Below are 24,494 nucleotides of genomic sequence, written 5' to 3' on the forward strand. Positions count from 1 at the left end.
ACAAATGGGATCCAGGGTGAGCTAGCAAATTGGATACAAAATTGGCTTGGTGATAGGAGGCAGAGCGTGATAGTGGAGGGTTGTTTTTAAGATTGGAGGCCGGTGACCAGTGATGTGCTGCAGGGATCGGTGCTGGGTCCTCTGTTGTTTGGCATATATATTAATGACTTGAATGTGAATGTAAGGGGCATGATTAGTATGTTTGCAGATGACACCAAAATTGGTGGTATAGTGGACAGTGAAGAAGGTTGGCTAAGGTTACAACAGGATATAGATCAACTGAGAAAGTGGGCAAGGGATTGGCAAATGGAATTTAACGCAGACAAGTGTGAAGTGATGCACTTTGGGAAGTTATACCAGGGCAGGACATATACAGTGAATGGCAGGACCCTGGGGAATGTTATTGAGCAGAGAGACCTTGGGTGCAAGTACATAGTTCCCTGAAAGTGGCATCACAGGTAGACAGGGTAGTGAAGAAGGCGTATGGCATGCTTGCCTTCATCGACCGAGGCATTGAGTACAAGAGTTGGGACGTCATGTTACAGTTGTACATAACGTTGGTTAGGCCGCATTTGGAGTACTGTGTGCAGTTCTGGTCGCCGCACTACAGGAAAGATGTGATTAAGCTAGAGAGGGTGCAGAAAAGATTCACCAGGATGTTGCCTGGTTTGGAGGGCTTGAGTTATAAAGAGAGATTGGATAGGCTGGGTCTGTTTTCCCTGGAGCGAAGGAGGCTGAGAGGCGACATGATAGAGGTATATAAAATTATGAGAGGCATAGATAGGTTAGATAGCCAGAGTCTGTTTCCCATGGTAGGGGTGACTAAAACTAGAGGGCATAGATTTAAGGTGAGAGGGAGGAGGTTTAAGGGGGATCAAAGGGGTAAATTTTTCACACAAAGAATAGTGGGTATCAGGAATGAGCTGCCTGAGGAGGTGGTGGAGGCAGGAACAATAGCAACATTTAAGAGGCATCTGGACAGGTACTTGAATGAGCAAGGCATAGAGGGATATAGAATTAATGCAGGCAGGTGGGATTAGTATAGATAGGCATTATGGTTGGCATGGACGCGGTGGGCCGAAGGGCCTGTTTCTATGTTGTACGACTCGATGACTCTATGACTCTAATGTGTGTATGAAGAAGAGCAGTGGTTATTTGATATGTGAGATGAGATCGATTTGCAAGTGTTGCTTTATTCTGGATTAATTAATCTTTGTTACTTTATGAAACTTTATGAAACATTGTGAGCCAATTTTTCACCAAAGTTGAGTTGAAACAAATGTCAAGACTATGGCCGGTGTATTTTCTGGATGTTTTCCTACAGCTCGAATATGCTGGATCCATACCAGGTAAGAACTGCTGATGATGCAGATGAAGGAATTCTTCTTGTAGATCTCAGTATTCATGCCTTCACCATTATACTATATTTGCTTTCCACCACTCAAAAGTCAAAGCGTGACTGAATTTTAGTAGATTTGAGTGCTGATGAAGCCAGGGAAGTAATTTTCACCTGAATTGGTACTGAATTGTAATTTCAGGATATCGATTTTCATACCATCTGCCCAATGATTTATTTTTCTTTGATGTTTCTCAGAAGTGCAATCATCAGATCAAGTGAAAAGCAGAAAATTGTCCATAGACAATTATACCTTTACAGTAAAATTTTACCATGGAAAAATTACAGAATAACAATTTAATTTAAATCACATTAACAAATACTCAATGATTCTGCACCTATTTATACTTATTACTATTTATATTGTTTAAAATTTACAGAAGATCAGTTTTGTTAGGCAAGAGGTAGAAAAATATATTCCAGAAAGATTTGTTTCATAGTTTGTATCCATCCAAGGCAAAGTTATTATACTTTAAAAATATTTGAATATTTTAGATGAAATAATGTATTACTGAATAACAATGTGATCTTTTCCCTAAACCAAACCTTCTGAAACAGGATTTGAGGTGATTTATTCAAATTATTTTTGATTAACTGTAAACTGATTTTGTGATAAAATATTTTTTTATTAAAATGGTGCTTTATAGACTGATGTAAAAATGTCTGAGTTGAAACTTAAAACAACTTTCAATTATTCAAAAGTGTAACCTGAGTTAATTTAATTCTGAACTAATTTCTTAATTTTATCACTGCATTAATTTTGGAACAATGAGTTTTCTGTGTTTAAACATATTAATTTTAAAGCAATATTATTCCTGAGGTCAAATTTCATGTTACTAATACACTTTAAAGTAACTATATAAAATATAGCTGTTCTAGATTTCATTAAACAAGAAATTATGAGGTGAACTACAGATGAAAATGTACTTTGTTATGGTGAGAAAGGTGTTTAGGGGTCCCTCTCAGCCTTCACCTGGTCTTAAAACAGGGTTTAATTTTAAACACACTGTTTTTAGCTCCCCCTTGGTGAATCCTTGTTCACTGCTTTCCAATTATAAGGCAAAGAAACCAGCACGAACAGGTTCTCTCAGGTTTAAAGAAGAAAGGTTGAAATTTATTAAACTTAAACTCTAATTCGGTTGACGCCTACAGATAAACAACGCACCAACGCTAGCATGCATATGCAATACACACATGCAAATAGAGACAGAAAAGAGCAGAAGAAAAAAAGTGGAAAAGTTTGAGACAATACCTGAAGAGGTTTTGTTGCCATTCTTTGAACTCACAGTAGAGTCCTTGATTGTAGGTAGTTCTTGCTTTTCGTTGGAGCCAGTATTCTTCTTAAACATTGTTCACTGCAGGAGATTCTTCTCTCTTGGGGTTCATGTGTCTCCAGTGGATTCAGAGGCTTGTGAGAACAAGATGGGAGCAGACAGGAGAGATCTTCTCAGTTCAGGAGTAACCAGACACTCTCTGTTCAAACTGTCTGTACAATTCAGAAAAACCCCAGATTGCCAAGCAGGTTAGTCATGTGACTAACTGGGCTGACCATGTCTTAGATTGTATCACCTTAGCAGTCATTGGAATGCTCAGCTTACACGCAATACCTGGTGATCAAGGTCCATTGTGGGTTGAATGTGTCAGGGAATGGTCCTTTGTCCTTCCAAGCACAATCTGTTCATATGCAAATGTCTTTCCAGCCACGGCTGATCTGTTTAACAAGCCCTTTCTTCACTCCAGTAACAGTTTAAAATCAATGTTCATGACAAAATTAATGTGCCTCATTGTTGGCAGTTGGGGGCCTAGCATGACACCTTCACACCCCCACACCCAGCGGAATGAAATGTGATTTGAGAAAAGGCGCATTTCATAAAACGGTCGAGAAAAAATATGATACAGAAAAAAAAACATGCATTTCACTCATTCATGCACAAATCCCCAAACTTATTAGAACTGCACCCTCCCCCCCACCCACCACCACCCCATTTGGCATCCCAGTAAACATGTGGTTCTTTTTTGGGGAAGTTTCTCTTCTGTTTGCCCATTTCCATGGCTGCCTAGGGTGTCATTGATGGTTATGTTTAATTAGTCCTGAGTTGTAATTTTTGATCAGGAGAGTCAGTAGGGGTGGGACAATTGTGAACTCCTTTTCAGTGTTTTGCTGAGTCATGCAAAGCCTTTTGACTTTAGGGGGTTGGGTTGTTCCTTTGGTTCTGACTGTGGGGGAGGATTCTTTGCTAATCTCCCCTTTGTCCCAGAGGACACTCCTGCCTGCTGGTATTTGTGCAGACTCTACTGCACTCCTCTGTGGCACCTCGACTAGATGAGGCATCACCCTCACAGTTTCTGTGCCCCCGAGAGTTCTTTCTTTGTCTCTGCAGGTTCCTGTAAATGCTGTTAGCAATTTCTAGTGTCTGCATTTACATAGGAGGATGTGGGGTCTAATTTTTCAAATTTTTCAGTGTTGGTTGACTGGACAGTAGGGGTTTTCATCCAGGATTCCCCCCAGACTTCCTTTATCCTGCCGTCTTGGTCACTTTTTCCCCTTCTCTTTCTAAACATTTGCCAGCCTTGTGCCCGCCTGTCCCCTTTTGTTCTCGGTGGGGGTCCCTTACAGTTCACCAGCCCTCTGTTGGAGAACAAAAGAACAAAGAACAAAGAAAATGGCAGCACAGTGGCGCAGTGGTTAGCACTGCAGCCTCACAGCTCCAGCGACCCGGGTTCAATTCTGGGTACTGCCTGTGCGGAGTTTGCAAGTTCTCCCTGTGTCTGCGTGGGTTTCCTCCGGGTGCTCCGGTTTCCTCCCACATGCCAAAGACTTGCAGGGTGATAGGTTAATTGGCCATTATAAATTGCCCCTAGTATAGGTAGGTGGTAGGGAAATAGGTGGGGATGTGGTAAGAATATAGAATTAGGGTAGGATTAGTATAAATGGGGGGTTGATGGTCGGCACAGACTCGGTGGGCCGGAGGGCCTGTTTCAGTGCTGTATCTCTAAACTAAAATTACAGCACAGAAACAGGCCCTTCGGCTCTCCAAGCCTGCGCCGATCCAGATCCTCTATCTAAACATGTCGCCTATTTTCTAAGGGTCTGTATCTCTTTGCTTCCTGTCCATTCATGTATCTGTCTAGATACATCTTAAAAGACGCTATCGTGCCCGCGTCTACCACCTCCGCTGGCAACGCGTTACAGGCACCCACCACCCTCTGCGTAAAGAACTTTCTACGCATATCCCCCCTAAACTTTTCCCCTCTCACTTTGAACTCGTGACCCCGAGTAATTGAATCCCCCACTCTGGGAAAAAGCTCCTTGCTATCCACCCTGTCTATACCTCTCATGATTTTGTACACCTCAATCAGGTCCCCCCTCAACCTCCATCTTTCTAATGAAAATAATCCTAATCTACTCAACCTCTCTTCATAGCTAGCGCCCTCCATACCAGGCAACATCCTGGTGAACCTCCTCTGCACCCTCTCCAAAGCATCTACATCCTTTTGGTAATGTGGCGACCAGAACTGCACGCAGTATTCCAAATGTGGCCGAACCAAAGTCTTATACAACTGTAACATGACCTGCCAACTCTTGTACTCAATACCCCGTCCGATGAAGGAAAGCATGCCGTATGCCTTCTTGACCACTCTATTGACCTGCGTTGCCACCTTCAGGGAACAATGGACCTGAACACCCAAATCGCTCTGTACATCAATTTTCCCCAGGACTTTTCCATTTACTGTATAGTTCACTCTTGAATTGGATTTTCCAAAATGCATCACCTCGCATTTGCCCTGATTGAACTCCATCTGCCATTTCTCTGCCCAACTCTCCAATCTATCTATATTCTGCTGTATTCTCTGACAGTCCCCTTCACTATCTGCGACTCCACCAATCTTAGTGTCGTCTGCAAACTTGCTAATCAGACCACCTATACTTTCCTCCAAATCATTTATGTATATCACAAACAACAGTGGTCCCAGCACGGATCCCTGTGGAACACCACTGGTCACACGTCTCCATTTTGAGAAACTCCCTTCCACTGCTACTCTCTGTCTCCTGTTGCCCAGCCAGTTCTTTATCCATCTAGCTAGTACACCCTGGACCCCATGCGACTTCACTTTCTCCATCAGCCTACCATGGGGAACCTTATCAAACGCTTTACTGAAGTCCATGTATATGACATCTACAGCCCTTCCCTCATCAATCAACTTTGTCACTTCCTCAAAGAATTCTATTAAGTTGGTAAGACATGACCTTCCCTGCACAAAACCATGTTGCCTATCACTGATAAGCCCATTTTCTTCCAAATGGGAATAGATCCTATCCCTCAGTATCTTCTCCAGCAGCTTCCCTACCACTGACGTCAGGCTCACCGGTCTATAATTACCTGGATTTTCCCTGCTACCCTTCTTAAACAAGGGGACAACATTAGCAATTCTCCAGTCCTCCGGGACCTCACCCGTGTTTAAGGATGTTGCAAAGATATCTGTTAAGGCCCCAGCTATTTCCTCTCTCGCTTCCCTCAGTAACCTGGGATAGATCCCATCCGGACCTGGGGACTTGTCCACCTTAATGCCTTTTAGAATACCCAACACTTCCTCCCTCCTTATGCCGACTTGACCTAGAGTAATCAAACATCTGTCCCGAACCTCAACATCCGTCATGTCCCTCTCCTCGGTGAATACCGATGTAAAGTAATCGTTTAGAATCTCACCCATTTTCTCTGACTCCACGCATAACTTTCCTCCTTTGTCCTTGAGTGGGCCAATCCTTTCTCTAGTTACCCTCTTGCTCCTTATATATGAATAAAAGGCTTTGGGATTTTCCTTAACCCTGTTTGCTAAAGATATTTCATGACCCCTTTTAGCCCTCTTAATTCCTCGTTTCAGATTGGTCCTACATTCCCGATATTCTTTCAAAACTTCGTCTTTCTTCCACTTCCTAGACCTTATGTATGCTTCCTTTTTCCTCTTAGCTAGTTTCACAATTTCACCTGTCATCCATGGTTCCCTAATCTTGCCATTTCTATCCCTCATTTTCACAGGAACATGTCTCTCCTGCATGCTAATCAACTTCTCTTTCAAAGCCTCCCACATATCAAATGTGGATTTACCTTCAAACAGCTGCTCCCAATCTACATTCCCCAGATTCTGCCGAATTTTGGTATAGTTGGCATTCCCCCAATTTAGCACTCTTCCTTTAGGACCACTCTCGTCTTTGTCCATGAGTATTGTAAAACTTACGGAATTGTGATCACTATTCCCAAAGTAGTCCCCTACTGAAACTTCAACCACCTGGCCGGGCTCATTCCCCAACACCAGGTCCAGTATGGCCCCTTCCCGAGTTGGACTTATTACATACTGCTCTAGAAAACCCTCCTGGATGCTCCTTACAAATTCTGCTCCATCTGGACCTCTAACACAAAGTGAATCCCAGTCAATGTTGGGAAAATTAAAATCTCCTATCACCACCACCCTGTTGCTCCTACATCTTTCCATAATCTGTTTACATATTTGTACCTCTATCTCATGCTCGCTGTTGGGAGGCCTGTAGTACAGCCCCAACATTGTTACCGCACCCGTCCTATTTCTGAGTTCTGCCCATATTGCCTCACTGCTCGAGTCCTCCATAGTGCCCTCCTTCAGCACAGCTGTGATATCCTCTTTGACCAGTAATGCAACTCCTCCACCCCTTTTACCTCCCTCTCTATCCCGCCTGAAGCATCGATATCCTGGGATATTTAGTTGCCAATCATGCCCTTCCCTCAACCAAGTCTCAGTAATAGCAATAACATCATACTCCCAGGTACTAATCCAAGCCCTACGTTCATCTGCCTTACCTACTACACTTCTTGCATTAAAACAAATGCACCTCAGACCACCAGTCCCTTTGCGTTCATCATCTGCTCCCTGCCTACTCTTTCCCTTAGTCACGCTGACTTCATTATCTAGTTCCTTACAGGCTTTATTTACTTCCTCCTTACTGTCCACTGACCTCCTCATTTGGTTCCCATCCCCCTGCCACATTAGTTTAAACCCTCCCCAACAGCGTTAGCAAAAGCACCCCCAAGGACATTGGTTCCAGTCCGGCCCAGGTGTAGACCGTCCAATTTGTAATAGTCCCACCTCCCCCAGAACCGGTCCCAATGTCCCAAAAATCTGAACCCCTCCCTCCTGCACCATCTCTCAAGCCATGCATTCATCCTGACTATTCTTTCATTTCTACTCTGACTATCACGTGGCACTGGTAGCAGTCCTGAGATTACTACCTCTGAGGTCCTACTTTTTAACTTGGCTCCTAACTCCCTAAATTCTGCTTGTAGGACCTCATCCCGTTTTATACCTATATCATTGGTGCCTATGTACACAATGACAACTGGCTGTTCACCCTCCCCCTTCAAAATGTTCTGCAGCCGATCTGAGACATCCCTGATCCGTGCACCTGGGAGGCAACATACCATTCGGGAGTCTCGTTTTCGACCACAGAACCGCCTATCTACTCTCCTTAAAATCGAATCCCCTATGACTATAGCCCTTCAACTCTTTTTCCCGCCCTTCCGAACAGCAGAGCCAGCCACGGTGCCATGAACCTGGCTACTGCTGCCTTCCCCTGGTGAGCCATCTCCCTCAACAGTATCCAAAACGGTATACCTGTTTTGGAGGGAGATGACCGCAGGGGACACCTGCGCTGTCTTCTTGCTCTTTCTCTGCCTTTTGTTCACCCATTCCCTTTCTCCCTCAGCAATCCTAATCTGCGGTGTGACCAATTCGCTAAACGTGCTATCCACGACCTCCTCAGCATCACGGTTGCTCTAAAGTGAGTCCACCCGCAGCTCCAGAGCCGTCATGCGGTTTAACAAGAGCTGCAGCTGGACACACTTCCTGCACGTGAAGGAGTCAGGGACATCAGCCATGTCCCTGAGCTCCCACATTGAGCAAGAGGAGCATAACACGGTTCTGAGATCTCCTGCCATTTTTAATCTTCAGCATAACTTAGTCTTAACTTAGATAAATGAAAAAGGAACGAAAAGTTTCTACCAATCACACAGAAAAAAAAAAAGAAATAGAAAAAGCCTTACCTTATCTACACACCACCGAGTCCTTTTTTTTTTGGTTAGAGGAGGAGGGCGGGTGGGAGACACTACAGGTGGAGGGTCCTCCTAACACTGACACTAGACTTAGGGGTGCGGGTCTAACTGGAGGTTGGTGTTTCCCCTCAACGTGGCACATGTGGCAACTCCTGCAGTACTCCACTACATCTTTGTGGAGTTTTGGATAGTCAAACTGCTGTCTTATGCAGGCTTTGGTCTTTCGTATACCAGCATGTACAGCCATGGTAGTCTCGTGGGCCCTTCTTAATAATTCTCTCCAGTACCTCCGCAGCACCACTAACTGGTGTATTACTGCCCACTCCTTGCTCTCAGGTCTGTGAGGAGAATTCCATTTCCTCATCAGTACCTCATTCTTTAAATAGTAGCAATCAGGGACTCCCTCTGCTTCACTTTCAGACTGGGCAGCTTGTGCTAACTCTTGCAATACTGGGTCAGCTCACTGAGCCTCAGCTAGGGAAAATCCATTTAATTCATTCCCTGGGTCTCCTAACTTTCCAAAGAAAGTCTCAGACAGACAGACCTGGTCATATGCCTGCAGTGCCAATGCACTCTCCTCTGGGGGAGCTGGTTTGATCATGGTCTGATCCATTACACATTCAGGGAAACTACAGGGGTCTGTCATGCCACTGCCCAGTTGCTCTGACCTCCTGCGGTCTTCCTTTCACCACTGACGGGGCTACCACCTTCACCCCCACCAGATCATTACCTAGGAGCAGGTCAACCCCGTCCACAGGCAAACTAGGGACAATCCCTACGTTCACCGGTCCCGAAACTAGGTCACGCTCCAGGTGCACCCGGTGTACAGGTACAGGCATACACTGCCCTCTAATACCATTCACCACCATTCTGGTGTTCACTGCACTCTCTGGGGGAAAAGGTCAGGCCTTTTCCCAGTAAAAGGGATCTAGTGATCCTTGTGTCCCTGAGAATTACTATGGGCTTGCCCCACTTGAGGGGTATGGGATTGCTTTCCCTTCAGACGTAAAACCCTAATAACCTTCAGGAATCCAATTAGATTTTCCTGCACTTGCAGTAGTAAGATTCCTGGGTCTCCAGTTAAAGCCATAGCTTGTTCCGCTGTGCTTTCCATCAGGTTCCTGTTTTCACTGAGCGGGTGTGCCCTGATTAACCCTACCATTTTTCTCTTTAGTTTTGAGCAGTCAGCTTTTATATGCCCTGCTTTATTACAATGGAAGCACATAGGTCTCTGGGTCTCACTCTTGCTGCTCACAGCACTTTTCTTTTTGGCTAGAGGAGGGCCCCCTGTCTCTTCTGCTTTTCTTTCTCTCCCAGGACTGCTTGGGCTCCTATCACCTTCCCACCCTTTGTCCTTTTCAGATTTGTGCAGGTGATTAGGAAAGGTTCTCCCCGGGAAACGACTTATAAATAAAATAAAATAAAACAAATTAAAGCAAACTCATCAGCTAGAACGGCTGCTTACCGGGCTCTCTGGATACGCTGGTCCTCGACATGGATCTTTATGGAGAGTGTGAGAGAGTGTTTAACTTCCTGTAACAGAATTACTTCTCTGAGATTCTCATTGCTGAGCTGTACTTTAAGCCACTGGTCAAAAGCCAGCTGTTTACTTCTTTGAAACTGCAGATAAGTTGAATAGCTTGCTTCTTGAGGGTTCTAGACTTTTGGCAATAGGCTTCGAGTACTAATTCATATCCCCCGAGAGCATTTTTTGTCAGTTCATAATTTGATGAACTCTTATCTGGCAACAGGGAATAAACCTCATGGACTTTTCCAGTTAGCTTGCTTTGCAGTAAGAGATGCCAGGTCTCAGCTGGCCATTTTATCTGCCTTGCCAGTTTCTCAAAGGACACAAAAAATACTTCTACATCTTCCTCATTGAATCTTCGAATTAGTTGAGCTAGTTTTAACAATTCTGTACCCAGACCTGAAATACGCTCCTCCACATTGGTCATGCTTTCGCTGGGGTTACTCTGTCACTCCCTGGTTAACTCAAGACCCTTCAGCTCTCTTTCTTCGCATTCTTTCTGGAATATTCTTTTTCTCTTTCTCTCCTCTCTCTCTCTTGTTCCTTCTCCTGTCTTTCTTTTTCTTCACGTTTCTTCAGGAAGGCCCATTCTTTCTCCCTCTCCTGCCTCTCTTTCTTTTTCCCGGCTTTCCCTTTCTCTTTCAGTTTCTCTGTCTTCTAATTCAAGTTTCCTTTGTTCCAATTGTATCTTTGCTAGCAGTACCCTGTCTGGGTCTACTACTCACCCTGTTTCTGCTTCTTCAGATTCAAGGAAAAATGGTTGGCCACTAGTCTTAGGAGTTCGTACTTCCTAGCCTTGCAACACTACTCAGTCATTTTCCTCAACTCCTCCATAGACAGTGCTTTTAAACTTATCCCAAGTTACTTCACCCTGCCTTGCGGAGCTACTAGCTTCAGTTGCAGATATGTTAGTATTCAAGCACACACAACCACAAGAAAACCTGTATTGAAATATTGCTCTTTTTTGATTGGGAACAATTTGGCTTCCCACTTCCAATTTCTCTCATTTGTCTGTATGTAAAGTCCAGGACAGTAGCACTCAAATTTCTGTTACGATCAGGTGAGAAAGGTGTCTCAGGGTCCCTCTCAGCCTTCAGCTGATCTTACCTTAACAGGGTTTAATTTTAAACACACCATGATTTTAGCTCTGCCTTGGTGAATCCTTGTTTACCTCTTTCCAATTATAAGGCAAAGAAACCAGCACAAACAGGTTTTCTTAGGTTTAAAGAAGAAAAGTTGAAATTTATTAAACTTCAACTTACCTCTATGGGTGACATCTCTGGATACACGATGTGCCCACACTAGCATGCATACGCGATACACACATGCAAATGGAGACAGAAAAGAGAAGAAAAATAAAGTTTGAGGCAATATCTGAAGAGTTTTTGTTACGGTTCTTCAAGCTCACTGTAGAGTCCTTGATTGTAGGCAGATCTTGCTTACTTTTCAGCTGCCATGAACTTGAATCACCAACTCAACAGAATTACTCACCTGCTGCAGCAATGAGAGAGAGGCAGCAGAGTCAGGAGACACAAGAAAAATGAGAGAACAGTAAGTGTGTGAGGTATAGTAAGCTTTTATTGTCAGGTTCTTAAGTTCATATGGACTTGTCATTTCCTGACTCTTATGCTTCACTGTCTCTCCTACTATTGGCAACTTGCTCATTCCCAGTGCCTTACCCTCTATTAGTAGATTTCTCACTGCCACTGTCTCTCCATCTACTGCCAAATCTCACCACTATTCCACTGCTTGTTCGATCTACAATGTTTTAATTTAAATTATTGCATAACCTTAAACAAAACTTTGTGTTTTACTGTAGATCCTCAAAAATACATTTGTAGAACCTGCTATCTGCACCACATCTTATCTTGCTCAGAAAGCTGCCAAAATACATAGGGTCATTGCCTGATAGATAGACTAGACACTGTGTCACCTTGGAGGAAAGATTAATACAAGAAAATTGCAGCAGGACTCTATAATCTTTGTGTTTCTTTTGCATTGGTTGTGTCAATATAACACACATGGGACAAGGTGATTTGTGCCCTAATCCAAACAAATTTATATTTCTGGTAAAAACTGGATTTGCTTTTATACCATAACATGATGTAAAATAAAAGCTGATACAGTTGCAGTGTGTGCTCACAAATGTGTTGTGGTGATTCAATAAGGAAATATGCTATTCATTTGAATTTTTTCCCAGAGGAGTATATTTATCGGGTATCTTCACTCACTGAAACCAGGAAGAAATGGTTACATCTGTGCATATTTTAAAGAAAACATATAGGGCTGATTTTCAAGATAACTATGTCATTCTGATTCAGAAAAGACAAATCAAGTGTTCATACTTTATTTTCCTGCATTTATAATGGCAATGAACCCCTCTCACTGTGTTATGGCCTTCGGAAGCACTTCAACGTGTGTTTTTCTATTGCAAACAAAGGTCAAGAAAGTTAAACATGTGGCCTGACAAAGCCTGAATATGGACAATAAAATAAGCATTGACTCAAACAATTTTACCTTCTTTGTACTACTAAGAGATCATTCAAAACGAGAAGTGATATCCAATTTGGAAAGGGGAGAATAAACTAAAATATCTCCAGCACATTACAGCAGGGATGTTCCATTTTGTATTGATTCAAGACTTAAGGTATAGTTGTTTATCAAATCCCACACTGACAATAACGCTAATGCTAACCACAATTCTGTGTGCCACTCTGCAGAAACTGCAGACTAATGGTGATGAATAATAGTTCATTAAAATGCAATTCTGGTGTCATTTCCTATCAGTACACAGTGTATGACAGAGTGTCAGGGAGGAAATGGCTTCAAATAGTGCAGGGAATTTAAAAGGGCTTTATCCCCTTGTCTATGTTGCAAAGGTGAAAGAATGCGTACAACTCAAAGAAGATACAGCTCTTGCAGACTTCTACAGGTCAGTGTTAGGAGTCTGCTAATGCTGCCATCATTGGACACAAGGAGAAGACAGGGTTTGTGTGCTCTATGATTAGACAATCTTGCTGTCAATTATATATATAAAAAATACCAGTGTATAATGGAATAGCTATGTATTTTTCTTCAACACCATCAGCCCTGCAAAGTCCTCCTCACTAACATCTGAGGACTTGTACCAAAATTGGGAGAGCTGTCCCACCGACTCATCAAGAAACAGCCTAACATAGTCATACACACCGAACCATACCTTACATTCAATGTCCCACACTCCTCCATCATCATCCTTGGGTATGTCCTGTCTCACCAGCAGGACAGACCTACCAGAGATGGTGGCATAGTGGTATACAGTCAGGAGGGAGTGACCCTGGGAGAGCTCAATATTGACTCCGGACCCCATGACGTCCCATGTCATCAGGTCAAACATGGACAAGGAAACCTCCTGCTGATCACCACCTACTGCTGTCCCTCAACTGATGAATCAGTGCTCCTCCACATTGAACACCACATTGGAAGAAGCATTGAGGATAGGAAGGGCACAGAATGTACTTTGGGTGGGGGACTTCAATGTCATCACCAAGAGTAGCTCGGTAGCACCTCAACTGACTGAGCTGGCTAAGTTCTAAAGGACATATCTGCCAGACTGGGCCTGTGGCAGGTGGTGAGAGAACCAACTCAAGGGAAAAACTTATTTGACCTCATCCTCTCCAATCTACCCGTCGCAGATGCGTCTGTCCATGACAGCATTGGTAGGAGTGACAAAGTCATAGTGAAAGAGGAAGTAGTTGAGATACTGGATGGGATGGTTATACTTAAAGTCAATAGGTCACCAGGACCAGATGGGATGCAACCGAGGATGTTGAGGGAAACAAGGATGGCAAATCTTCCAATCTTCCTTAGATACGGGGTAGTGTCAGAGGACTGCAAATGCTACACCCTTGTTCAAAAAAGGTGTAAGGATAAACACATCAACAACAGGTCAGTCAATTTTACCTCAATGATGGGAAAGCTTATAGAAACACTAATCCGGGACAAAATTAATAATCACTTGGACAATTATGGATTAATTAAGGAAAGACAGCATGGCTTAAGGGCAAATCATGTTTAACTAACTTGATTGAGATCTTCGATGAGGTAATAAAGAGGGTTTGAGGGTAATGCGGTATATATGGATTTCAAAAGGAGCTTGATAAAGTGCTACATAACAGATGTGTCAGCAAAATTGAAGCCCATGGAATAAAAGCATGTGAAAGTTAGCTGAGTGACAGAAAACAGAGAGTAGAGATGAACATTTATGTTTCAGAATGGAAGGAGGTATACAGTGAGGTTCCCCAGGGGTCGGTACTTGATATATACTTGATATATATTAATAACCTAGACTTGGGTGTACAGGGCACAATTTCAAAATTTGTAACTGGCACAAAACTTGGAAGTAACATGAACTGTGAGGAGGATAGTGATAGACTTCAAGAGGACATAGACAGACTGGTGAAATAGGCAGACACGTGGCAGATGAAATTTAACGCAGAGATGTATGAAGTAATGTATTTTGGTAGGAAGAACCAGGATAGGCAATATAAATTAAAGGGTACAATTCTAAAATGGGTGCGGGAGCAGCGGAAACTGGGGGTGTATGTGCACAAATCTTTGAGGGTGGCAGGAGAGGTTGAGAAAGTGGTTAAAAAGCCATACTGTATCCTGGGCTGCATAAATAGAGTCATAGGCTGGAATTTTACGCCACCCCAGCGAGCCGGATGGTGGCAGTGGTGGGGGGGGGGGGGGGCAGTGGGGATGGCGTAAAATTGAGCGAGAGGCTCCGGGAGGACGCCCAGTGAAAGCTGGCAGCCTCTCAATGCCCTGGGGGTGGGCCCTGACAAACAGGTACAGGGTGCCCGATTGAGGGCCACCCCGCTTCCCTAACCACCCCCAGGACCCGTGACGCCCCCCACCTTCCCCCCACACCTTGCCTCACCAGGGTGCGACCGATCACCCCAGCGAGGCAACCCTAACTTATCTGTAGTCCTGGTTCCATGTCCTCAGATGGGCTGCAGTGGCACTGCTGGGACTAAGAGCTGCCGGCCTGATGATTGGCCGGCAGATCAATGGAGCAATTAAAACCTGGGGACCTGTAAAATGTGGGACGGATCCCGGGGCCAGGCGGAAGCGGGTTCGCCACCAACTTTTACGTCGGTGGCCAGCTCCCATCCGCTCGATGTAAAATCCAGCACATAGAGTACATTAGCAAGTAAATTATGATGAATCTTCATAAAATACTGGTTCAGCCTCAACTGGAGTATTCTGTCCAAATCTGGGCAACCACACTGTGAATGCTTTCGAGAGGGTTCAGAAAAGGTTTACAAAAATGGCTCCATGGATGAGGGACTTCAGTTACATGGATAGACTGGAGAAGCTAGGGTTGCTCTTCTTAGGGAATAGAAGGTTGAGAAAAGATTTAATAAAACTATTCAAAATTATGAGGGGTCTAGACAGAGGTGATAGGGACAAACTGTTCCCATTGGCGGAATGGTCTAGAACCAGAGGACACCAATTTAAGGTGATTGTCAAAAGAAGCAACGGCAACATGAGAAAGAACTTTTTTACACAGTGAGTACTTAGGATCTGGAATGAACTGCACGAGAGGGTAGTGGAGGCAGATTCAATTTTGGCTTTTAAAAAGGAATTGGATAATTATTTGAAATGAAAAGTTTTGCAGGGCAAGGGAAAAGGGCGAGGCAGTGGAACTACTCGAGTGGCTCCTGCAGAGAGCTGGCATGGACAGGATGGTTGAATAGCCTTCTCTGCTGTAATCATTCTATGATTCTATGAGCAGCACCAGCAGAATTGTACTTCACCACAATCTGTAACCTCATGGCCCTCACTTTACCATTATTATCAAGCCAGGGGACCAACCCTGGTTCAATGAAGAGTGTAGGAGAGCATGCCAGGGGCAGCACCAGGCATACCTAAAAATGAGGTACCAGCCTGGTGAAGCTACAACATGTATGCTAAACAGCGGAAAAGGATGTGATAGGCAAAGCTAAGCAATCCCACAACCAATGGATCAAATCAAAGCTATGCCACATCCAATCATGAATGGCGGTGGACAATTGAACAACTAATGGGAAGAGGAGGCTTCACAAACATCCCCATTCTGAATGATGAGGGAGCCCAGCATGTCAGTGCAAAAGACAAGGCTGAAACATTTGCAACCATCTTCAGCCAGAAGTGTCGAGCGGATGATCCATCATGGCATCCTCTGGAGATATCCAACATCACAGATGCCAGTTTTCAATCAATTCAATTCACTCCACATGATATCAAGCAATGGCCAAATCATCAGGAAATTGATGAAAGGTGTCAGAAAAGGTGTTATCAAGTGGATTTTACACAGCAATAACCTGCTGATTGATGCCCAGTTTGATTTCTGCCAGGACCACTCAGCTCCAGACGCCATTACAGCCTTAGTCCAAACATGGACAAAAGAGCTGAATTCCAGAGATGAGGGGAGAGTGACTGCCCTTGACCAAATGTGGCATCAAGGAGCCCTAACAAAATTTAAGTCAATGGGAATCAAGATGAAAACTGGACTAGAACCTTAATTGGACCAGCCATATAAATACTATGACTACAAGAGCAGGCCAGAGTCTGGGAATTCTGCGGTGAGTAACTCACTTCCTGACTCCCCAATGCATGTCCACCATATACAAGGCACAGTCGAGAGTATGATGGAGAACTCCCCATTTGCCTGAATGAGTGCAGCTCCAACAACACTCAAGAAGCTCGACACTGTCCAGGACAATGCAGCCTGCTTGACTGGCACCCTATCCATCACCTTAAAGATCTACTCGATTCCATCACTAGCGCACAGTGGCAGCAGTGTGTACCATCTACAGGATGCACTGCAGCAACTCACCAAAGCTCCTTCAATAGCACCTTCCAAATCTGTAACTTCTACCACCTAGAAGAGTAGCAGGAGCATGGGAACACCACCACCTGCAAATTCCCCTCCAAGTCACACACCATCCTGACTTGGAACTATATCGCCGTTCCTTCACTGTCGCTGGGTCAAAATCCTGGAATTTCCTCCCTAACGACTCTATGGATGTACCTGCACCACATAGACTGCAGCGGTTCAAGAAAGTGACTCACTACGACCTTCTCAAGGGCAATTAGGGATGGGCAATAAGTGCTGGCCTTGACAGTGATGCTCACATCCCATGAATGGATAAAAAAAAGTGATGCGAGAGAAATAAATCCCTTTCTGCTTCTCCTGCTCCTCATCATCATTATTGTCCTCATTCTTTGTCCCACACATTGCTATGGTGAGTCTGCAGGGAGAAGCTAAGAGTCGGTGTGCAGTACCCTCTTGTTATTTAGGGTAAGCATGTAGATACTCAGCCACTGAACTGGCGCTGGTAAGATCCCTTTGACCTCACCTTCTCCCACAGCAAGAACTAATGACTGCAATAATGCAAATGCATTGAGCAGCTGTAGATTGCATAACTTACTCTAAATAAGGAGCAGTGCTCAGACTGAAAAATTGAGTACACCCCACTTCCCACATTATGGGTAAATGACCCTTAAGATTCAGCTCAGCACAAGTCAATTTTCATCGTGGTAGGAAAATTGGGCCCCATTAATTTTCGGGTGATTCATAATCAGACTCTATTTAAATTATTGGGTGGAATGTTGTAGGTGTGTAACTCTCCTGCTCTCCTCTGGATACTTTTCTGCATCCTCCTTCTTAATAATCTTTTATGCCCAAGCCCTACAAAGGAAGATCTGTCCATAGGCACCTATATCAGACTTTTATAGATATGCAATGGCACGTTATATACTTCTGACATCAAGAAAGCTGGTGCTTCATTTATCTTGTCCATGCACCTGCTTAGTCTTTATGCTGTTTCTTGTTATTAGTCTTATGTGGAACCAAAGGCAGTTGACTTAACTTGGCTTTGTATCGCTGAAGTTGGCCAGCACTTTGTATTGCTGTGGTAGACCTGAGCTTTGTATCCCTGGAGCTGACATTGGCTTTACACCTTTGAAGTTGACCTAGATTTTTATCTCTGGAATTGACCTGGGCTTTGTATCTTTGTATCGCTGGAGTTGAACCCATAGACAATTTCAAAATGATGTCCCCACTATTCATGTTGAGTAAAAAAATGAAAAATAGTGTTCATGTTTAAGAGATGGGCCCACAATGTATAACACATGCATTGCAATAAAATGCAGTGCAAATGATTTTCCTTCTCAAATATGATTTATTATATTTCCCTCATGCATTTATTTTCAGCCTTTCTCTCAAAGTAGTAAATTAAGTAAGACGCGTCAATAACAATTTGATTCCTTGAGTGATTTGTTTTCTTTATTTATGACTGTTCCATCAAATACCAACACTTTAGTTCTTTTTTTTTGACCAAAAGGTGCATCAAAGTAACTGCAGCAAATGCAAAGTGATGGAATTTATTCATGTAGGGGCATTTTAAATTGCAATGTTTTTGTGTGAGACAGAAATCCATTGCAATCCAATGCTAACAATTTGTTGGCATTTACTACCAAGATGACTGCTGAAGCTTTTTACAAAATTGTTTTTAATCTTCAGCCAATGTTTCTTGCATGACTTGTAAGATAGAGCTGGATTAAAAAAAAGCGTTTTAAATAAAACCATTTCAGGAATTAAACTGACTAATTATCAAATAGAAACACCTTTTCACTCAGAAAAGAATAACCTCAAGCATTCAGATCAACCCAAGAGTTAATATAAAGCTACACTTAAAGCTCCATGCATGCTAAATGATTTGATTTAAAATGATAATGTCCTAAGGTTAATATAAAAGTGACAAGAAATGTAAAATTATAAGCTCTGAAATTCTGCCAATGCAGTGGCAATATAATAATTACACAGCATTGGAGCAAACTCTTATGTGGGCAAAAATGTTCTTTCTTTAACACAATACTGAAAGGTAGATTCCATTTTTGCTGGATCAACAGTTAATCTGGAAGGTGTGGGGGAGGAGGGGGGGGGGGGGGCGGTGGGGGGCGTCACCTCGTCTTTCATTTCAAGACCAAAGGAGAGAAAATTTGTCAGGTGTCATATAGCGATGTGCTCCACTAGATTACCAGTAAAAACAAAATGTTACCCTTATATTTTGTGCAGAAGAGATACTGCTATTAGGAAGGGTAAATGATGTAGGAAAAAGCTTTTATATGTTGTAAATATATAAACATCAGGCTTGGATGAGGAGTCAACATTCCTTCGATTGCTAAACACCATTATTGCTGTCCCTTCTCCACACCACGCACTCAGGCATAGTTAACCTTCTAGGTCCATTCTCTGGCACTATTTACTGTGGAACTGCCTGCTCTACATTTAGTGCAGGTAACATAATATTGTCACTTTGTTTTACTTGATGCTAGAAGAGTAGGCATTATTTGAACAAGATTTAGAATGGATTATGCTACTGGAGCTGCTGGTCAGTGGCTTTTCTGTTTCGGGATATTTTTTCCACGTGAAAGGTCACGTTTTGCATCTTTTTGGCAATTTTTTAAATGAGGTTCATATCAATAACAACTTGTATTTATTATAGCACTCTTAACGTAATAAAACGTCCAAAGGCGCTACGCAGGGGCATTATGAAATAAAATATGCCACTGAATCACATAAGGAGATATTAGGCCAGATGTCCAAAATCTTGGTCAAAGAGATAGGTTTTTAGGAGTGTCTTAAAGGAGAAAAGTGAGGTAGAGAGGCGCAGAGGTCTGGGGGAAAATTCCAGAGCTTAGGACCCAGGTAGTTGAAGGCACAGCCACTAATGGTGGAGCAATTAAAACCAGGATGCTCAAGTAGTCAAAATTAGATTGGTGCAGATCTCAGGGGGTTTGGTGGCTGGAGGAAATTCCAGAGATAGGGGCAGGGGAGCGAGGGGCCATGGAGGGATTTGAAAACAAGGATGAGAATTTTAAAATTAAGCCATTGCTTAACTGAGAAATAAAATCAAACAGATGTATGATAATATTAATACATAGAAATGGGATGATTATCTACAAACCTGCAAGCAAAATATTTCAAAGATGAAGTCTTAGCAACTAAGTTGTATTTGAAACATCTGAAAAAAATGAGCTGAGAGGGTTGATCAAGTAAAATCATGATGAAGATATCTTCCAAGTGAAGACAGAAATCCTTTCACAATTATAACTGATGTCATGAGAGGTCAACAGTGTAATAATTACTTTATTTTCTACAGTAATTTACAAATTTATTCCAAGTGTAGAGCTTAGCAGTAATTAAAGGAAAGTGATATCTTGCTAACTGTAATATCAAACTTGTTAATCCTTCAGTGTAGATGTGACTCTACAGCAGTGACAGTATGCTGGTCACCTTCAGCTACATTGGAATCTTCTATTGGATAACAGAGAAAGCCTAAAACTGATTAAACAATCCCATGAAATTTTGCAGTTAATTGTATAAAAGTGATAAATAAAGTGAGGTGATTTATGACTTCAATGTCACCTCACTGTTCAGCTAACAGTTATAAACTACTTGGACTTTGTGAAATCTGAAGTCCGTGAGCGTATTCCCTTAGTTGAGAAATAAAACTGATGGTTGGTTTGCCTGCTCAGATTGCCGTGAAAGACCCCATGTCACCTATTCACAGATGCTGAGAGAGTTCTGCCAATGTTCTAGTCAATATATCTCCCTTAGCAGCACAGCAAAACAGATGATCTGAGTCCATTACCTCAATTTTTTTTGACTCTGTAGATCCGTCTTGTGCCCTTCTTTCCTGCCTCCTCTCCTTCCTGTTGTACAGCTATGCCATCTTTCATTTCTCCCTTCTTGGGTATTTTGTTCCCCGAAACCCTTTCTAAACCTTTATTACTTCTCTGCATTCCTACTCAACTGCTGCTGCGGTTTCAGGCTTGAATCCCCCTTGAATCAGCTCACAGTACCGTTTGTTCCTCTCCTGGCAAGCCAATTGAAGTACCTGTCCTTATGAGCTCCACCCTCCTCTCTCAGCGACCTTCCTTCCGACTGCAATCACTGGGGGTTAACCGTACCAACTTCCTTCCCATCATACCCAAGGCACCAACTAATTCCCCCTTGGACTATGCCAGGAGATTAATCACTGCCTGTTTGCATTGCCCCCTTCTGAAAGTTCATCTATTCATGAACAAGGACCTTGTCATTTACAATCTCAGTATGGATGACTGACATCTTGCTTTTGACTGAAAGCTGACTCATGGGTAATGGTCTTGCCTCTTACTGAAGTCACTCTTCCCGGTTATACTTCCCAGCACCTACCCTGCCAAACTGCCATGATGGTGAGGTAACTCTGAACAACCCACTGCCACCTTCTCCACCTTAGAACTCCTCACCTAGATTCACCCCTCTCACCTCTCCTTTAAAATCTTCATTGTCAATGCCCCCCTCAAGCCACATCCTAAGCTCGGTACCCCTGATATGGCCCCCATCTTCACTCTCTCAATCCAAGGGGTACAGACTTGAAGGTATCTGGTGCACAACTGTTTTCCATCCATGATCAAATCTTCAAATCTGGCTAGAACACATCAAGTGCTTATGGACCTCACTCTCCTCTGCCAAAAACACCCTCCAGTGTCATATGGAGTGTACAAACCCCAGTTTCTTTTCTCCACCACCAACCATCTCCTTAAATACTTCTCCCCTCCACATTCAACTCGAAGAAGTGTGAGGAGCTCATGCATTTCTTTGTCACTAAGATTGAGGCCATCCATTCAGCTGCCTCTACTGATTCCCCCTTCCCCTTTCCAACCATGCCCAACCTCACCCCAATTTCCCCTGTACTCTAGCCTTGAAACTGTGTCTATCTCTGGTTTCTCTCCAATCTCCCCCCATATGCCCTTTTACAACTCAGCTTGTTCATGAGACCTGCCTCCTGCACTCTTGAACTAACTCTCACTAAATTGCTAACCACCCAACTTCCTTGCCTGACCCCCCATGATAGCTGGTAATAAATGGTTCCTTTTCTTCAGATATTACCCCCCCACTATCAAAGCTGCTACCATTACCTCCTCCTCAAAAAAATTCCACCCTCGACCCTTCTGTCCTTGCAAACTATCATCCATCTCCAACATCCCTTTCTTCTCTGAAGTCCTTGAATGTGTTGTCATAACCCAAATCTGTGCTCATCTTTTTCACAGCTCCGTGTTTCAATCTCTCCAAGCAGATTTCTGCCCCACCACTACACTGATATGGCCCTAACCAAAGTCACAAATAACATTCCCTGTGATTATGACCATGATTATTATGGCTTCATATTCTCCTTGACCTCTCAACACAGTTGACCACACTATCCTCCCCTAATGTCTCTCCTCCATTATCAGCACAGTGGGACTGCCTTCACTTGCTTCCACTTCTACCTATCCGATTGAAGCCAGAGCACCCCAGAAACAGCTTCTCCTCTCAGCCCACACTGGCACCTTCAGAATCTATTGTTGGCTCCCTCCTCTTCCTCATCTACATGCTGCCATTAGGCAACATCATCCACAGACCAAGGGTTAGCTTCCACATCTGTGCTGATGACACCCAGCTCTATTTCTTCACTACCTGTCCTGTCCAGTCTCAGAGGAGCTGCAATTTCCTCCAGCTGAACATTGGTAAATCTAAAGCCATCATCTTCAACCCTGCCACAACTCTGTACCCTCACCACTGATTCCATTCTCTTTTTTGACTATGATTTCAGGCTGTATTAGATTGTTTGTAACCTCAGTGTCCCATTCGACCTTAACCTCAATTTAAAACATAGAACAGTACAGCACAGTACAGGCCCTTCGGCCCACGATGTTGTGCCGAACATTTAACCTACTCTAAGATCAAACTAATTACTTACCCTTCATTCTAATATCATCCATGTACCTAATTCCGACTCCATATCCTTACTATCCTAAATACTGCCTACTTCCACCTTTGTACCATCCTGATCCACCTCTACCTCAGCCCATCTTTTGCTGAAATTATCAATCATTCCTTTGTGACCTCCAGATTCAATTATTCCAATGCTCTCTTGGCCAGTCTCCCATTTTCCACTCTGTGTAAGCTTATGCTCATCCAAAACTCTGCCGCCTGTATCCTATTCCACATTAAATCCCTCTCACCAATCATCCCTGCCCTTGCAGATCTACATGGGCTCCCAGTTCATCAATTCCTCCAATTTAAAATTATCACCCTTGTTTTTAAATTTCCTTATGGTCTCGTCCCTCTGTGGCTCCTCAACCTCCTCTCACCATACTACCAGCTGTTCCTGAGCACTCTGATTCTATCCTTTGGTGCATTGCCCCTACTGTTACCTCACCATTGGAGGCCGTGCCTTCGGCTGCCTCAACTCCACACCCTGGAATTCCTCAATACCACTGCCTCTCCACCTCGCTCTCCTCCTTAAATCTCTCTTTGAGACCGTCCTTAAAATTCACCTCCATGTCCCAGCTTTTCCTGTTTTGGCTTGGCATCCATTTTGCCCTTAACCCTCTGTGGAGCAACTTCGGACTCAGCTTTTAATGTTAAAGGCACTGCATAAATGCAAGTTCTTGTGCATTTGCAGTTTGTGGGATCTTTCTGTGTCCAAAATAGCTGCTATATTTGTCTACTTAACTGTGAATGCACTTTAAATATAGGCTATTGGTTGTAAAGTGTTTTGGGACATCATGAGGACATTACAAGTTTACAAATTGCATGTCTTTCAAGTAACCTTTCTTTATATGCTCCATATTACTCTGTTTCACTTTAATAATTTGATTTAAAACTTACAATAACTTTAACCATTTTAGAAGGGCCAAAGCAAAACTTTCTTCCTTATTTAGCCAAGACTATATTATACCACTAGATGTCATGAGCGCACAACCATCGAACACAGCTAACATGGCACAATCATAAAAGTGCAATATAAATAATGCATGGACTATACCTCTAGAATATCAAAGACGGCAAACTGACATAATGCATGCCTTAGTACAATCAATCTTTATTCTCTATTAGATTAACAATTTAGGTATTCCATACTCGTGGAGATTTGTGATAAAAACTTTAATAACTAAAGGTCAAGACCTGGAGATGTACCACTTCTGCTTGGGAGGATACAATTACATTCCTTCAAATCTTTTCCATTTTGTATTTAATCTCCCTAAAGGTAGCATAATATTCACACGATTATGGTGTTTTTCATTCTTGAAAGAGCCTTATGTCCATATAAAATAAATAAATGTATGATGTTGAAGGAAGGGCAAAAGGATAAATCAAACTTTTTTCCATTTTTACATATGAACAATGTATGTTCCTTGAAGTGGGAGAAAAAGCATTGGACAAAAGTAAATGTGACAGTTTTTTGCTAAGTGCAATTAGTGTGTTTAACAGTGCATATATTTTATGACAACTACCATTTTATAATGTGCAATTAGAATATCTCACTTGTTATGTCATTCTGTCAATAGGAGCACCTTAATGATCCTGTTGCTGCAGCATTTGCTAACTACACTGAAGATCTAGCAAACTTCTAGCACTGCAGTTTAT

The sequence above is a fragment of the Heterodontus francisci genome, chromosome 6 (genome assembly GCF_036365525.1).
Source record: "Heterodontus francisci isolate sHetFra1 chromosome 6, sHetFra1.hap1, whole genome shotgun sequence".
NCBI lineage: Eukaryota > Metazoa > Chordata > Chondrichthyes > Heterodontiformes > Heterodontidae > Heterodontus > Heterodontus francisci.